Below are 15,559 nucleotides of genomic sequence, written 5' to 3'. Positions count from 1 at the left end.
ACCATTTTCAGGAGTGCAGGCTACCCATTCTTCTTAAATGCGCTGTGTAATTATTTATAGTTGTTCCTGGGTGCTGCAGTGTGTCGTGGCTCGTTGAAATAGTGTCCTGATTCAGATTTGTTTGTATGTGGAGGGATGATTGCTTCTGTAGTTAAGTACTTGGTTCGTGTGCGTTGTTTTCCTGTAGAGGCTGTTTTGAATTTACCATTGACTGTTCGCTGTACTGTGACATCTAGAAATGGCACTTTGTTGTTGTTCTCCTCTTTTGTGAATTTTATGTCAGCGAGGATATTGTTGATGGTGTTGTAGGTTTCCTCTAATTTGTTTCATTTTTTGATGACAAAAGTGTCATCACTGTAGTGGACCCAAAGTTTGGGTGGATCGTTGGAAGGGCTGTTTGTTTGAGTCTCTGCATTATTGCTTCTGCGAGGAATCCTGATACTAGTGGTTTCATGGGTATTTCGTTGATTTGTTTGGAGGGCTTGTTGCTGAATATGAAGTGGGTGGTAAGACACAGTTCTACGAGGTTGACAGTGTTATCTTTGCTGATGTAGTTGGTGCTGTGTTTATGTCTCTGGTTCTTCGAGTAGTGTCTCCAGTTTTCTTTGGCCACGTAGATGTTAATGGATGTGAACAGGGCTGTTATGTCAAAGGACATCATTATTCCATCCTCTTCTATCTTAGTGTCTTTGGTGTTCAGGAATTCTTGGATGGAGTAAATGGAGTGGCGTGAATCTTCGACTTGGTGTTTTCAGTGGAGGCCTTTGACTAGTCTGCATATTGGTGTTCCAAATGGTGAGGCTTTGGGCCTGAGGGGGGCTCCTGGTTTGAAGAGGAGAACAACAACAAAGTACCATTCTTAGATGTCACAGCAGAGCGAACAGTCAATGGGGAACTTCAAACTAGCGTCTGCAGAAAAACAACACACACAAACCAAATACTTAACCACAGAAACAATCATCCCAACACCCACAAACGTTGCTGCATCAGGACATTATATCAACGAGCCACTACACACTGCAGCACAGAGAAACTACGAAGAGCAGAAGAGGAATACGTATATAGTGTATTTAAGGAGAACGGGTACCCAATAAACCCAGTCCGCCGATTTCTCATTGATGCTTCCAAGCTGACTTTCAAAAATTCATTTGGCCCTCCATTCTTTCCTGTTTGTTTTTTGTTGGTTTTGAAAGCTTTCGCAATCCTCTGACTGAGTATTGGAGTTGGGAAGTTATGTTGTGGCTGTATAGGACATTGGTTAGACCAGTTTTGGAATATTGGGTGCAATTCTGGTCTCCTATCAGAAGGATACTGTGAAATTTGAAAGGGTTCTGAAGCACCAGTGGGTCCACAGAGGGGAAGAGGCCCTTCTGCTGCCCTGAGTGTGGGAAGGCCTTCAGTGATTCCTCTGCCTGCGGCCGCACCAGTGGTCCACACCGGGGAAGGCTGTTCTCCGGCCCCAAGTGCGAGATGGCCTTCAGCAGTTCTTCCCACCTGCTGAGATACCAGTGGGTCCACACTGAGGAGAGGCCGTTCTTCTGCCCCGAGTGCAGGACGGGCTTTGCTCTTTCCTCCGACCTGCTGGCCCATTGGTGAGTCCACATGGGGGAGTGGTCGTTCAGTTGCCCTAAGTGCAGGAAGTCCTTCAGCAATTCCTCAGCCCTGCTGAGGCACCAGTCCGTCCACACCGGGGAGAAGCCGTTCTCCTGCCCCGAGTGTGGGAAGGGCTTTATCCGCTCCTCCACACTGCGGAAGCACCAGCTGGTCCACACGGGGGCGGGGGGGGGGGGGGTGGGGGGTGAGGCCATTCTGCTGCCCTGAGTGCGGGAAGGCCTTCAGCAATTCCTTCACCCTGCTGAAACACCTGTGTGTCCTTCAGCAGTGGGAGGCCCTTCAGCTGGCCCGAGTGTGGGAAGAGGTTCATGTTTGCTTGCAACTTGCGGAAGCACCAGCGGGGGCACTGCTGCTCATTGAGCCAGGGACTGCACATTGCCAATGAAATGATCCAAATAAACCTCAGACCGCAAGACCATCGGAGCAGAAGTTAGGCCATTGGGCCCGTCGAGTCTACTCTGCCATTCGTTAGAGACAAAATTAGTGCAGATGAGATTAGCTACAGGAAATAGGCCATTTGTCCCAACAGGTCCACACAAACCCTCCGAAGAGTAACCCATCCACACCCATTTCCCTCTAGTTAATGTACCTAACTCTATGGGCAATTAAGCATGGCCAATCAACATGACCTGCACATCTTTGGTGTATGTAAGAAGACAGGATCACCCAGAGAAAACCCATGCAGACACTGGGAGATTGTGCAAACTCCTCACAGACAGCTATCCAAGGCTGGAATCAAACCTGGGTCCCGTGCGCTGTGAGGCTGCGGTGGTAACCACTGAGCCACTACATATTGCAACCCGAAGTTGCAAGCAGGAGGTTGGGAGAATACAGCCTAAGAATGTGGAGTAGTCAGTGTTTTGGGTATTAACCCTTCTTCAGGACTGAAACGTTAACTTCTCCATGAGAAACGATTTATGGGAATGATGCTGGGGGTTGTAGGGTTTGTGCTCCAGGGAGAGGCTGAATAGGCTGGAGCTGTTTTACCTGGAGCATCGGAGGCAGAGGAGTGACCTAATAGAGGTTACAAAATCATGAGGGGTATGGACAGGGTAATAGACAAGGTCTTTTCTCAGGGGTGGGGGAGTCCAGAACTAGAGGGCATAGGTTTAGGGTGAGAGGTGAAATATATTAAAGGGACAACGTCTTCATGCAGGGGGTGGTACATATATGAAATGAGCTGCCAGAATATATGGATCAGGTGCTGTCAAATGGGACTAGATTAATTTCGGATATCAGGTCAGCATGGACAAGTTGGACCGAAGGGTCTGTTTCCATGCTGTACGTGTCTTTGACTACTGGTCCTCATGTAATTTTAAAATAGAGTGCAAGTAACTTTGAATAGTTCAATCTTATTGAGCTCACTTCCTGAAAAGTTTCAAATGAATCATCTGAGTGATACTGTTTAAACATGCTGAGTTGGACAAAGTATCCCATCAAGTTCAAGATAAACACAGAGTTGAAGAAGTCAGAAGTCAGAACACCAAGGGGAGCAAAACTGATCACAATATTCCAGGTGCAACCTCATCAACGTCCTGTATAACTACAACATAACTTGCCAACATCTATACTCAGTTCTCTAATTGATGAAGGCCAGTGTGCTGAAACCTTTCTTCACTGCCTTGTGTAGCGATGTTGTCAGAGATATAGGACCTACTGTAAACTGATCCACAATCCAGCTACTCGGAGCCCAGAAGCAGAGTAGTGCTGTGTGAGTGTGCTGTGCAGATAACCCAGAGGTCGATGGGTAAAAACCGTGTGATGCTATTGCCCAATGTCTTCGTAAGCTGCTTTCATTTACAATGGTGCTCTGTTCTGTATGTTGCCTTTGCATCTGCTTCCCAAAGCTTCTTCAGTGGAGGAGTGGCAGCTGGAGCCCAGGAGTTCAACGACCCGCCGGAGCTTGAGGAAGGTCCAAGCTCCAAGAAGCGGGGGTAAGGCTGGAGGCTGGATTTGCTCAAGGGTTGTATTTTTAACTCATTTAAATGGTACCTACTGTATGGGGCTATGGTTTATATTAAAACCGGAGGATCATATCAGAGTGTTTATATTTAGCAGCGGTAGTTGGTAAAATACACTCCCTGGAGGAGCACCTTCTATGATGCTGCATTTCTTGCTTTATTCCCCCATTTCTTATCTCCCAGCTTGGTTTTATGTTTTTTTGGTTAAATTTAATTTCATATTAATCAGACTGGGTATTGACTGTGTGCTATTAATTTGCTTCTTCGAATATTGAAAGTCAAAATTAATGGTGTAATTTCATTTCTGATGTCAGAGTTTGACATTGAATGTGCAGATGTGAATACCAGTAAGTTGTGAAAATACATCAAGAACTTGTGGTTTTTAACAAAAAGAGCAGTTCACTGATATTCATGGCATTGTCTTATTTGGGAGTGATGATTCAAATCTGACCAATAAACCGTTTCATGCAGCCACCCAATTTAGTTAAAATTTTCATTAATTTAATTAAAGAAAAGAACTCTGGCAGGCTAAGATTTATGCAATCTATTTATAAGATTATGTCCATTGCTTGCAATATGGTCTCATCCACATTGGGGAAACTGGACGCCAACTCGCGGAACGTTTCAGGGAACAGCTCTGGGACACTAAAACTAAACGACCGACGCCCTGTGGCTGAACGCTTTAACTCGCTCTCCCGTTCCGCCAAGGACATGCAAGTCCTGGGCTGCCTCCACTGCCAAACTCTTGCTACCCGACGCTTGTAAGAAAAACACCTCACCTTCTGACTTGGGACCCTCCAACCACATGGTATCAATGTAGATTTCATCAGTTTCCTCATTTCCTCTCCCCCACCTTGTCCCAGATCCAACCTTCCAATTCTACACCAACCTCTTGACCTGTCATACCTGTCCACCTTGCTTCTCACCTATTTGCTCCACCCTCATCTCTGACCTATTACCATCAAACCCGACCTCCAGCTATCTATTGCACTCCCAGCTGCCTTTCCTCCAGCCCCACTTCCTTCCCATTTATCTCTCAGCCCCTCGGACCACCCTTTATTCCTGATGAAGAGCTTATGCTCTAAACCAAGACTATGATGAAACAACATTCTCAACAAATAGGAAATAGCTCCCAAGTCAGATTTCATTCCCTCTTCTGTTTCCCAGTTCTTTCAGAAATAAGAAATATCTTTTTCTTCCACTAGAAAGTGATCTTCCACTTTGCGCTGTCTGAAGCGTTATGCCACATTATTACTTCAGCCACCTTTTAAGAATCGTTTCAAACTGTTTTTCTAACAATTGTGGAGGTGACCAAAAGCAAACATTTCACTCCTCCTCAATGCCCCATTTCTCCTCCTATGAGCCACTTTGTCATGTTGTCTATGTTACAAGCAGCCGAGTGCACTTGGTTTCTGAATTGAAATTTGGCCATTGAAGTGATCAGAATTAATATTTATCGATGGCTAGCTGTGTATGCACTAACTGTCATTATCCACCAATACGATGTCGTTTGTTCCACCAAAACTGGAAACAATGATTTGTGATTATATTGCAGTCGGATGTAGAAAATCATCCCAGCGATCTTCACGTTATTATAGTTTACTGTGGCCATAACAGCATTGCGTGGCAGTTTGATGTGACTAAAACTTGGATGGAAAGAATGTAGATTGATGAGAAGTCAAAATGGCAGAGTCTCTGGCCACAATTGATCTGTCTGGCTTGATTATATGAGTGGCGGCTCTTCAAGAGCAACTTCCACTCCATCACTTCAACCAGCAAGAGGAGATAAGTCTGAACACAACATTCCAACTGTGACATATACGCATTGCTTCGATGTTATTGATCAAAATCCTGGAACTCGCTCCTGAACCTTTATTATAGACCACAACATATTTGTGAAGCAATTTAAGAGGTAGCTCACCATCACCTTTTCAAGAACGGTTTAGGAAGACTTGCTGGCAGAGCCAATGATATGCACATGATATTGGAAACAGTCTAATCGTATGGATAGATGATTGGCGAACCAATGATACAGGAGGGATAAGGGGCATGCTCAGGATCGCAACTTACAACTAGCAACGTTCCACAGGGATCAGTGCTGGGGCACAAAATTATTTACTTTATGTATATGAATTACTTGGATAAGTAAAGTGAATGTACTATTGCCAAGACTGCAGTAGATACAGTTGATTAGAATGCAGGTGGTAAGGATGACATGAACTCTTCATCCAAGTTCAGTGAGTAATCGGGAAGGCAAAAGGGAGATTGGCCTTTAAATGGAGTACAAAAGTAGGGAGGTTATAGTGAACCTCCGCCTGGAGGTTTTGATTGAAACCAGCTGACAGTGAAGATTCAACCAGCTGACAGTGGATCTGAATCACATGTAGATCAGACCAGGTTTGGACAGCAGGAAACCAGATAAGTTTTTACAACAAACCACAACGATTTCATCATTTGACTCTTAATTCCAGATTTATATTGAATTCAGATTCCACCATCTGCCGTGGCAGGTTTTGAACCCAAGTCCCGTGAACATTACCTGGGTGAATGGTCTGGTGACAATAAAGTGGCCATCGCCTCCCCTGAACACATTGGCATATTGTGTTCAGAGGTAACAAAGGAGCAAGAGGTTTCAGCAGCTGCTAAGTTGTTGATATTACACAAGGGAACATCAGCACTCTCAGTAATGGCACATACTGAAGCCAGGGCCCTGTATCAGAGGTAAGGGCTCGGGATCCACAAGAAATAGGAACAGCAATACGCCATTCAGCCTCTTGAGCCTGCTCCTCCATTCAGTAGGATCGTGGCTGATCTGGCATTCCCCACATCCACTTTCCTGCCCTTTTCCTGTAACTGTTCATCCCCCGACTGATCACGAATCTATCGATCCTAGTTTCAATGTGACAAGAAGGATGTCAACAGAGTTACTGGGGTTGGGGGAGGGGCGGGGGGTGTCAGGTCGAACTTGGGGACTAAAACAATGGCTTCACACTTCACAATATTTAACTAAGGGAATGTTTATGGTTATCCAATGCTGGAAATTGGGCAGGCATTCAGATGAAATTATTGGTAAATTATGAATGACAGAGGAGTCGGGAGAGAAGTGGTGTTCAGGCACAGTTGGATATCATCAGTATAGATGCCAACACCAGCAGCTACGGTTAAATAAATAAGAACGGAAGACGCTAAAAGCAGACCCTCCCAGAGGATACAGCGATGCTGGAGAGGGTCAGTACTGTCATTAACTCTGATCAAGGCTGTCCGCAGGTCGACGAGGGAATGTTCATCCCTGTCACCGTAACAAAGGATGTCAAATATGACCTTGATAAGAATTGTTTCAGGGGTAGAAACCAGACTCGAGGGCTTTAAACACAGAATTCTGGAAAAGCTGGGAATGGCTTATTCAACAATGTTACATCCAAACCATCACTTCCATTGGTGCGATAATTATAGAAGTGTTTTGGTTTTTATTTAGATGATTCTCAGCAACACTGAGTGAGGAGCAACAAAATTAACACAAGAAATATTGCAATTGCTACAATATGCCTGCTCCCAATAGGAGACCACCTGGTGTTCACTTAACTGTCTGCAAGGCGCAATATTGGAAAGGAATTATCCAGTTCATAGCTATAAGAGGGGAGACACAGACTGCTTGATACAAAGGGCGGGAGTAGGCCACTAGGCCCTACGAGCCTGCTGCAACATTCAATAAGATCATGGCTGATCTGAATACAACCTCAGCTCTACATTCCTCCACATCCCCGACAATCTGTCACCCACTTGGTTAGCAAGAACCTGTCTACCTCTGCCTTAAAGATTTTGAATTCACTGCCTTTTGAGGAAGACACACAACCATCAGAAAGAAAAAAAAATCATCCTCATTTGTGTCTTCTACTTTTAAAATATGACCCTCTATTTTCAGATATTAAGATAGGGATACAAGCTGCATTCAAATAATACCTGTGGTACAGTTAACTATCTCAAAGTGCTTCACGTGAACATAATGAGAATTCCTTTAAAAATCACAAGAGTGGAGCACAGATTAGGACAGGTGGCCAAAGACTTGATCAAAGGGGCAGGTTTAGGGCAATCTTTAAAACAGGTTCAATTTCCCAAACATCTGAGGACTAAGACATAAAGAGCAAACACAAAATAGCAAAGGATGGGAAACAACAGTGTGGACATAATGTCACAGGATGAGTAATCCAGGGAACATGAGTTCAAATCCCACCGCAGCAAGAGGTGAGATGTGAATAATTCAAATCATAAATGGGGAACACAAAATTAGTCTCAGTATGGTATCGATGGCACTGACGTCAATTGTCATAAATGCCCATGTTCACCAATGTCCTTTCAGGAGGGAAACTGCCATGCTTACCTGATCTGGCTTACATGTGACTCCAGACACACAGCAATGTGGTTGACTCTTAAATTGCCCTCTGAATTGGCATAAGCAAGACACCTTGCACTTAAGGATGGATAACAAACATTAACCTTGTTAAAGTGTCAGAACAGAAATTGCTGGAGAAACTCAGCCAGTCTGGCAACACCGGTGGAGAGAGAGAGAGAAAGAAACAGAGTAAATATCCTGGCATGCGTCCAGAACAGTTGTGAAGAAGGGTCACAGCACTTGAAATGCTAACTCTGCTTCTCTCTCCACTTGTGCTTCCAGTCCTATTGAGTTTCTCCAGCAATTGGTGCATTTTTGTCTTTCAGATCTCCAGCATTGCAGTTCTTTATTACACTGACTTAGGGAAGCTCAAATCCGATAAAAGAATAAAGCAGAAGGGCTGGAATTACTCAGCAAGTCTGGCAGCAGCTATGGAGATAAAACAGTTAGTTCTTCGGGTTATTGAATGATCTTACATCGGGGACAAACTTTTGGCAAGCTGCAAGAGTAAAAGGCACTGGTGTAACTTCAACATCTGGGAGAACTCTCTCAGCCATGGAGGTCAGACTGACTCAGCATTCTGGTCCTGCTCATTACCTGTTAACTTCTACATTTGTTGTTCTTGTTATATTTCTACATGGTTGACACATTCCTATGTTTTAAAATGATATTCCAAACTGACAGGAATTTTCCTTGTAAGTAATCATACATTAGAGGGTTTGGAACGTGAATGTAACTTTTAAACAAAAAGTATTTATTCATGCATGGTGTGTGGGCATCGCTGGCAATGCTTGCATTTATACCATCCTTAACCACCCTGTGGTTGGTTGGAAAAGTGAATGAAGGTGTCTGAGATTGTCTTGATTAGCACAGCAATCTCAAAGATGGGTGTGCTCAGGTAGAAGTACCCTTCACTCCCACAGCAAGTCTGCATTCACTTCAATTACAAATGCCATCTCACACTCCCAGGAAAAGGACAGCATGGGATTACAATCAGAATAAAGCTTCCTCTACTCTTAAATTGAAAGTGAAGCTACCTCAACACTGTCCCCAACAAACACTGTCAAGACAGAGAGAGCATTGGGTTAGATACAGAGTAAAACTCCCTCGACACTTCCCCATTCATTCAGTCCCTGGACAATGACAGCAAAGGGTTAAATAAACAGGACAGCTTCTTCCATTATGACTGACACTTAGTACGTTCTACAACAATCCTCAAGGATAATTCAGAACTGAGCCTATTATCTGGTACTGAATTCACACACCCAAATGGGAATGACAGCAACAGAAAATCAGGTAAACCACACACAATGTACAACAAAACTAGACCGTTATTGGGATCTAAGATATTTAAATGAGAGGAGATGTGATCCCTGCAATGATCTGAATGTGAGCTGAACAACTTTCTCACTTGAACAATATTCTCTGGGAATGCAATGTCCACCTCACTGCTGTCTATTCAATTCCTCTGCTCTCGTTCAGGGCTGAGTTGCGGCTGACCACATGGTGGCGTGGGCGTCAAGAGGTTAGACAATTAAGGTCAACTTGGATTGAGGGCATCCTGTGTCATGCCAGTGAGGTCGAGGGTCGCTGATTTACTCAACTTATAATCGGGGACAAGGGGATGTCAGGCTGGGCTTGTATCAATTTGCGTTTAGAAGAAACAGATGATCTGATGAAGCTGTATAACATCTGGCGAGGACTTAATGTAAATGTAATGTCCACTCATTTCTTGCCAGAGACTAGCCTCTCATTTAAGATAGGAGAGTTTTGTTTTTCTCTCAAGTGTTCCCAAGTCTTTGAAATTCACTTCTTTAGAGAGCAGCAAGTGGTGGTGGCACGGTGGATAGCACTGCTGCCTCACGGCATCAGTGATCTGAGTTTGAACCAACACTCGGGCCGACTCTTTGTGAGGAGTTTGCACATTCTCCCCTTGTGTCTGCGTTGGTTTCCTCTGGTGCTCTGGCCTCCTACCACAGTCCAAAGGATGTGCAGGTGAGTGTAGATTGACCATGGGAGATGCAGGGTTACAGAGATAGAGTAACGAATTGGTTTTGGGTGGGACGGTCAGTCAATGTTGACTCGATGGGCTGAATGGCCTACTTGCACGCAATTGACCTATATCAATCAACAGTATACTCTTGCTTTATGGTTACTGGCATCAAATTACATTCGTGGTTTTGGTTATTTCATCTCTTACGTCATCATATTCAACCAACAGCAGCATCTCGAAATTTGCTTAATTACAATATCCAATATCAGCAGAGTACTTTTTCTTTTTGTCACGACGATTATCTTGAAATCTGACGTGTGACCTCTTCATTGCTGTCAAAGTTCCTTATTTGTCCCTACATTGTCATGGTTTTACTTTGTCGAATGACTTCCTGGCTTTTGCATTTAAGACTCTATATTCTGCCCTCGTCAACACTTTCCCTTCCAATTCTGTACTAAAGATTTCATGAAAAACCTCAGAGTGTGGTGAGACTGTGGAACTCACTCCCATAGTGAATAGTTGGGGTGAAAGACATTACAACTGAGGGTTCGCAACCAAATACAAATGAATGTCACTCTCACCAGATTCACAGCACAGTGAAATTAAAACATGCAATGTCCCTCAATTTCTCAACTGTTCCTAACCAGACTTGATGAAGAACAGATCTTGCACATCAACATTATAATTTAAACAAAAACCAACAATTATAAATACGGCAACTTTTCTAGGTCGAAGTTAAGCAGATAATCTAATTAATAGCAATGAATTAAACCCTTTGATCAAGTTCCCCATCATCTCAGAAATAGAAATTTCAGCGGCAAATTAAGAAAGAATTTTTTTTAAAAACTTACCAATTCAAACAAACAGTTTCCAACAATGCATTGCCAAGCCTTTGTGCAATACTTGGACTATGAGTTTTTCACAGACACGTAACTGTAAATCCAATTTAAAAGTCACTGCTGAATGTGACGAGACACCCCAAAGTATTCAGTCATTTCTTACAGGCTCGGACTCATTCCCAGAAAGAGCCAACAATTCTATAACTGACAGTAGAATCTCGAGAGAACAGCTCCTGGGCTCAACAAGCAGCAACGCCCAATGGAGGCAAAGTTGGCGGCGGGGCAGGGCGGGGCAAGGGCATAAAACAAAAAAGCCCACTGACTCTCCCACTGCACACACACTGTGAGAATGCACAGGGGCTCAGTCCTGGGAGTGACCCACAGCAGTTTCATCAAGAGGGCCACACTTGATGAACAGATCTTGCACACCAGAATTATAATTTAAACAAGAACAAACAATTATGAATACCGCAAATTTACTAGGGCAAAGTTAAACAAGATAATCCAGTTAATAGCGATGATTTAAGCCTTATGAACAAGTCCTCCACCATCCCATAGACACAAAATTAAGGGGTAAATTAAGGAAGAGAATTTTTAAAATTATCAATTGAAGCAATCAATTCCCAACAATGAATTGCCAAGCCTTTGGGCAATTCTTCGATGATGAGTTGTTCACAGGCACATAACCGTAGATTTAATTTCAAAATCACTGCTGAATGTGAATGGACACCCTGAAGTATTCAGCTATTATTTACAGACTGGAGCTCGTTCCCAGACAGAGCCAATAATTCTTTGACTGGACAGAAAACACTAGAGGGAACAGCTCCTGGTCTCAACGAGCAGCAGTGCCCACTGGAAGCAAAGTTGCGGAGGTGGGGAGCACGACGGCATAAAACAAAAAAATCCGACCGACTCTCCCGCTATAAGCACTGTCAGAATGGGCAGGGGTTCAGTCCTGGCAGTGACCCACAGCAAGTTTCACCAGCAGAATCAGATTGTTGGGAGCACTGGTGTGCCCGCTGGTGCTTCTGCAAGGTGCACTACACTACACTACACTTACTGCACACTCTGGGCCCATTTAGTATGGTCACTTCTCCCGAAACCGCACATCGTTAGACTTTGGGAGGAAACCAGAGCAGCCGGAGGAAACCCACGCAGACACGGCAGGGAGAATGTGCAAACTCCACACAGACAGTCGCCCCAAGGCTGGAATCGAACGCTGGTGCTTAGTGCGGTAAGGCAGCAGTGCTCTCCACTGATCCATCGTGCTACTTACGTGTGCAAAAGGAGGTGGGGCCTGGGAACTTTGTTAATTGTACCACACAGTGGATTGTTGAGTAAGGTTAAATCTCACGGGATCCAGGGAGAGCTAACCAACTGGGTACAAAATTTAGAAGCGCATTGTTGTCGATGCTGGAATCCTTCCTGAAAACAACAAATGCTGAAGATCACATTGGGTCAGGCAGCGCTGTGCCACTCTATGACCGGATAGTGTGGATGTGGAGATGATGTTTCCACGAGGAGAAGGGTTGAGGATGCCAAGTCATTGAGGGTATTTAAGACAGAGATACGTTCTTGATTAGTAAGGGGTCAAGGGTTATGAGGAGAGGGCAGCAGAATGGGATGGAGAAATATATCAGCCATGATCGACTGGTGGAGTGGACTCGATGGGCCAAATGGCCTCATCCTGCTCCTGTGTATTATGGTCTTAAAGCGGAGCAGTCGTCTTAAGAGGTTCTCACAAACTATTTCAGAATCCTGAAGAGGAGTTGTTGGACTGGAAACCTTAACTCAGCTTTTTCTCCACATATGCTTCCAGTCCTGCTGAGTTTTTCCAGTGTTGTCAGTTTTTGTTTCAGTTTTCCAGCATCCACAGTTCTTTGTCTTCTTTATCACAGTCATTTCTTGCCTTTCCCAAGTGTCTGGAACTTCATCTCCCTGATCTACAAACTGTTCAGTTACCCTAGAAATGACCACTACCTCCTTATCAGAGTAGACCCCTTTGTTGCAAAATGATTGTTCAATTCTGTGACCAAAATAATTGCATTCGTAATTACTTACACCAGGGACTCTCAATATCTCAGGCAAGAACACAGCCAGATTTTTTCAGACAGTACATTTATGTGATTTGATACAAATCCCTATTCCCCACTTTACCAGCGTGCTGCTGGGAATGGAGGGTTTGAGTTAAGAAAAAGCTGGGACATTTTTCCAACGAAGCCTAGCAAGTTGACAGATAACTTTATAGAGATTTTTAAAATCAGGAGGGGGGAAAAATAAGGTGTCATTTCCTGGAGGCTCAGAATATTTTATTGCTCCAGAAGGTGTAAAAGGGTGTCAAAGATTCAGCAGAAATCGAGTAGAGCTGAGAACAGACAACATTTCACTCTGTGGGAACAGGGGGACCAGAGGACAGAGAAATCAGGACCTGAAATCGAGATAACACCAGACTACCATGTTATCAGTGCTTTGACAATGGTACTTCTGTGCGGGGCAGGTTGAATTATGAATTGAATAGTAACTTCCTCAAGGAGACTGTGCAGCAAGTCCATTTCATCTTTCGGGATGAAACACCCAGACTCGCCATTTGCAGATATTTAACCCTTTCGAAACCTGTAAAGTGATTGGATTCAAACAAACTCTGCAATGATTCACTCTTTCTCAGCTCCACAGGCAGAGAGACCTGGGAAATGAAGCTGTCAGTGTGGTTCTGTATTCGTGGGCCGAATGGTGAATGCTATGGACATGAAATCCATTGCGGTTTCCCCACGCAGGTGTGAACCCTGCCGACTACAGTTGAGAACTGTCGTCAAAAAGAAAGGGAGATTGCTCCACGGTTTTTTTTAAAGATGCAAATCAGTGGAGGGTTTGAAATATTTCAATCACATTGGGACTGGTCGGGAATCTGCAACCCACTGCCTATCAGGGTGGAACAAGCAGATACCCGCAGAGCTGCTTTTGAGGATATGAGCCAAGTGTTTGGAAATGAGACTAGAACAGTGAGGGGCGTGAAGTCGTGGTCGAAATGAGGCAGGCACCTGAGGACAAAGGTGTTTTATTTGCCAGTGAAAGATACTGCTTCACAAATTTGGTACAATGGAAGAGAAGCAGTGACGGTGATTATCTTTGGCTGTTCACCTTGTGAATGTTCCCATTGCTGCGCATGTCCGTATTAACGTCAGAACTCTGCAGCATGGCGGCGTCTAGTCCGCACAGGGCCGGGGGCGCAATGGATGACGCATCTGACTCCACCTACCTGTTTGAAATGCAGCTCACAGCTTCTTCACACACCCCAATTAATCTTTCACATTGTCCTGAAGCCGGCATAAGGTTTGAATTCCTGATCTGCAGGAACGAGACTCTTTTCACTGTCTCGCGTCAGGAAGTGTCCCTGAGACATCAAAGTCACGTCACAGGGCTGTCACAGGAGGGGAAGCTGAAAGAGCCCCACACGCTGCTCACAGGCACATTTCACTTTCCCCAACTCACCGCCCCAACCAGTGCGGCTGCTGGGAGTGGAAAGGGAACAAACACCAAAACCCAGTCTCAGCTTTGTAAATCTTCAGGAAATAAGAAAACTGATTATCCCTTCCAATCTTCCATCCAGGCCTGACAGCGTTGATTTTAAATGGCTGTCCAGTTAGTGCCGATTCGTTTTGGCTGAAAAAAATCTTCCTTATCTCATCCCAGCATTTCTTGCCACAGAGAACTGTGCGGCAGAGTTCATGTATATATTTCCTTGTCTGGTATTTTGTAAATAACATTCGTTCGCGGGTTGTTTGTATTTAAGGTTCACTAGCTGTTGTTTAATGCTGAGAGGGTTGAGTTGTCTGGACATCATTTCACAGATGTCTTTAATGTAAAGTAATGTGGCTAGGGTTTCTGCAGACCTTGTGTCTGCAAGTGTCAGTTTGTTGATGTGAGATCGTCACACTGGGTTTATTGGGTAGGCAAAAGTGAGGACTGCAGATGCTGGAAACCAGAGTTTAGATCAGAGTGGTGCTGGAAAAGCACAGCAGGTCAGAGAGCTTCCGAGGAGCAGGAAAATCGACATTTCGGGCAAAAGCCCTTCATCAGGAATAGAGGCAGGACGCTTCCATGGTTGGCGAGATAAATTGGGGGGTGCTGGACCGAAGGTAGCAAAGAGTACAATAGGTGAATGGGGGTGGGGATGGAGGTGACAGGTCAGAGAGGAGGGTGGAGCGAACAGTTGAGAAGGGAGATTGGCAGGTCGGACAGGTCATGAGGACAGCGCTGAGCTAGAAGGTTGGAACTGAGGTAAGGTGGGGGGAGGGGAAATGAGGAAACTGGTGAAGTCCACATTGATGTCCTGGGGTTGAATTTATCCGAGGCGAAATGTGGGGCGTTCTTCCTTCAGGCATCGGGTGGGGCGTGAGCGGCGATGGAGGAGGTCCAGGACCTGCATGTTCTCGGCAGAGTGGGAGGGGTTTGAAATGCTGGGCCAGAGGGTGATGGGGTTGATTGCTGCGGGTGTCCTGGAGATGTTCCCTCAAGCGCTGTGACTTGACTCTGCGAGGAGTCTCCAGTCTCCCCAATGCAGAGGAGACCGCATCGGGAGCAATGGATACAAACAATGACATTGGTGGAAGCCTTCTCACGATCGTGGCCCAGGTTCGATTTCCGGGCAGGGAAGAAATTTACATTAGAGCTGTGAGGGGGCGCTGTTGTCTCCTTGGTGGTCTAGTGGTTAGGATTCGGCGCTTTCACCGCTGCGGCCCGGGTTCGATTCCCGGTTAGGGAA

At 44.9% G+C, this 15,559-nt stretch overlaps 1 non-coding gene across 1 annotated transcript; it reads left to right on the top strand.

The window, feature by feature from the left end:
* Positions 1-15,487: 15,487 nt before the first annotated feature.
* trnae-uuc (transfer RNA glutamic acid (anticodon UUC)) lies at positions 15,488-15,559 on the top strand. Its single transcript has one exon. It is a non-coding gene; the product is annotated as a tRNA-Glu (tRNA).

The sequence above is a fragment of the Chiloscyllium plagiosum genome, unplaced genomic scaffold (assembly GCF_037043375.1).
Source record: "Chiloscyllium plagiosum isolate Xiang-an unplaced genomic scaffold, Cpla_swu_hap1 HiC_scaffold_27, whole genome shotgun sequence".
NCBI lineage: Eukaryota > Metazoa > Chordata > Chondrichthyes > Orectolobiformes > Hemiscylliidae > Chiloscyllium > Chiloscyllium plagiosum.
Note: the sequence above shows the minus strand (reverse complement) of the source record. Positions and strands in the feature narration are given on the sequence as shown.